The sequence below is a fragment of the Dromiciops gliroides genome, chromosome 1 (assembly GCF_019393635.1).
Source record: "Dromiciops gliroides isolate mDroGli1 chromosome 1, mDroGli1.pri, whole genome shotgun sequence".
Taxonomy (NCBI): domain Eukaryota; kingdom Metazoa; phylum Chordata; class Mammalia; order Microbiotheria; family Microbiotheriidae; genus Dromiciops; species Dromiciops gliroides.
The window spans coordinates 224,132,535-224,135,421 of record NC_057861.1 but is presented as its reverse complement, the minus strand read 5'-3'; the positions used below and the strand labels follow the sequence as shown (position 1 = coordinate 224,135,421).

At 39.6% G+C, this 2,887-nt stretch overlaps 1 pseudogene; it reads left to right on the top strand.

Annotated features, from left to right (window-relative positions):
• Positions 1 to 2,412: 2,412 nt before the first annotated feature.
• Positions 2,413 to 2,512, top strand: LOC122737616 (annotated as a pseudogene).
• The last annotated feature ends 375 nt before the right edge of the window (positions 2,513 to 2,887 follow it).

The following is a 2,887-nucleotide window of genomic DNA, read 5'->3' as shown; positions in this document are numbered from 1 at the left end:
ATTTGATTAATTTCATTCATTCAGCTTTGCTATTTTTTTAACTTTCCCTTGTCCATAATCCATGTCTCAAATTAGCAGCAGAAGCAGCATGATGTAGTGGAAGAGTTCTACATTTGGTATCAAGAGAAATCTGGGTTCAAATCTTGCTTCTGACACTTACTGGCTGGGTAATAAAGGCAAGTCACTTAAATTCTCTGCCTTGGTATGATACCTATGGAATAGAGCTCATAATGCCTGCTGTGCCTCTCACAGAGTACTTATTTATGAGGGTAGTGAGCTAATGTTTTGTAAAATTGAAGATGTGTAAATGTTAGTTGTTAACTGGACTAAACACTGAGAGAATTTCACTAGGTGGTGCAGTAGATAGAGTGTAGGGCCAGGAATCAGGAAGACCTGAGTTCAAAATTTAGCTCAAATAGCTCCTAGCTGTGTGACCCTGGACAAGTTACTTAACCGTGTTTGCCTCAGCTCCTCATCTGTAAAATCAGGTGGAATAGGAAATGGCAAAGCACTACAGTATCTTTGCAAAGAAAATACAAAATAGGTTGCAAAGAGTCAGACACAACTGAACAACAAACACTTATTGTCATTTGTCCTTTGTTCTCAGAGGACCCTGACATCAGGGTGATGTCATGACTTGCAGTGAATTGTATTTAAGTGAGGGAGGGCTGTGCAAGGTCATCAACTTCATTCTCTCCTACAGAGCCATCTGGGTCCAGTGGCAAGATATACATCAGGGTGACTGGAGATGGCCCCAGATGTTTGAGGCAACTGGGGTTAAGTGACTTGCCTAGGGTCATACAACTAATAAGTGTCTGAGGTGAGATTTGAACTCACATCCTCCCAACTTCAGGACCAATGCTCTATCTACTGTGCCATTTAGTTGCCCTTCAGTTAAATCCAATTCACTGCAAATCATGACATTACCCCAATGCCATGGTCCTCTTCTAGATAGAAGGACAAACAACAACAACAACAAATACTACTAGATACTTAGACCACCAAATGGCCTCTCATTTTATTTTCTACATATCACCTTTCATTATTCTTCCTTTGTTCTTCTCCTGTTCTCTCTCATCACCTCAGGAATCTCCTTTCTTCTTTGCCACCTAATTTCTTATTTGTATCTGATGTCTCAGAGGTTGCCATATCCAAGTGTATGGATGACATAATGTTTTTAATGGTTGTGATCTGGTTTGTAAAGTCAAAATTGTCTTCTTTCTCCAGCCTATTGTTAATCTACTTGAACCTGTATTAAATGAGAAATTCATGAGTTAATCAATAAGCTGGCTGCTTTACTACCATATTCCAGCAAACACTGGCAATATGCCACTTTGATATAAGTTCTTGCAGCTGCCCAAACACAGGTTTAATCTAACCCACAGGCAGTGACGTGCACAGCGTGATTTATGAGGCACCAGTAAGATCATGGAACCTAACTTTAGTGATGACTTGCTCAAGGCCACACAGGTAATAAGTGACAGAATCAGGATTCAAACTCAGAACCTCTTTCCACAACACTACAAAGACTCCTCAACCTGAAAATGTCTCCCATATCCCAATTTCTAGAGTACTTGGATTTATGCCATTTAAGATTCATTTCTGGAGATTAAATTTACCCTCTTATTTCCCATCAAATGCAAATGCAAAGTCAGGACACTAGCAAAGAGAACAAGACTCTAACACTTTGTCTTTCTTCTTGCGTTTGGGCACAAGACAGCTGGAAAGTAATGGATCCTTGATGTAGCAGGGAGCAGAGAGAACAGGAAAGAGAATGTGGAAAGGGGAGAAAAAAAGAAGGGTGGGAGGCCCATTGGTGGGCAGCATAAACCACATATCACCTATTTTTGCCAAATTTAGTCTGCTCTAGTGGATTCTGTTACCCTATAAATTATCAAATGGAAAAACACCCAAAGTAATATTACACTTAGGGGCAGCTGGGTGACACAGTGGATAAAGCACCAGCCCTGGATTCAGGAGGACCTGAATTAAAATCTGGCTTCAGACACTTGACACTTACTAGCTGTGTGACCCTGGGCAAGTCATTTAACCCTCGTTGCCCCCCCCCCAAAAAAAGTAATATCACACTTCCAGAAGAAGTCTAAAAAAGTTCCCATTCTTCAAGAGATAATAATAATAATAATAATAATAATAATAATAATAATAATAATAACAAGCATTTGTATAGCACCTTAAGGTTTACAAAGCACTTTACAAATGTTAATTCATTTTTGTAAAAGGTGAAGGAGTGGGAGAAACCACACAGCTGAGAATATGAGGCAAATCAAAGGCAGAGACATAGACAATGCATTGGAAAGATATGGAATGTTGGAATATATAATGTGGAAAATATGGAACATATAGAATGTTGGGCTCTAAGGTGAACTTGATATCTGTAGTAAGAGAAAAGAAGTGCTTGCTTTAGCAGCACATATACTAAAATTGAAACCATACAGAGAAGATGCCCCTGTGCAAGGATGACATGCAAATTCATAAAGCTTTCCATATTTTTCAATAATATCAAGGGAATTAGGGGCAGCTAGATGACGCAGTGGATAGAGCACTGGCCCTGGGAGTCAGGAGGACCTGAGTTCAAATCCAGCCTCAGACACTTGACAACTTACTAGCTGTGTGACTGTGGGCAAGTCACTTAACCCCAATTGCCTCACCAATAATAATAATATCAAGGGAATTAATGAAAAAATTGCAAAGGAAGGTGGCCTAGCAGTACCAGATCTCAAACTACATTATAAAGTGGCAATCAACTAAACTATCTAGTACTGGCTAAGAAACAGAGTGGTAGATCAGTGGAATAAATTAGGTACATAAGACACAGTAGCAAATGACAGTAATAACCTAGTGTTTGATAAACCCAAATACCCCAGCC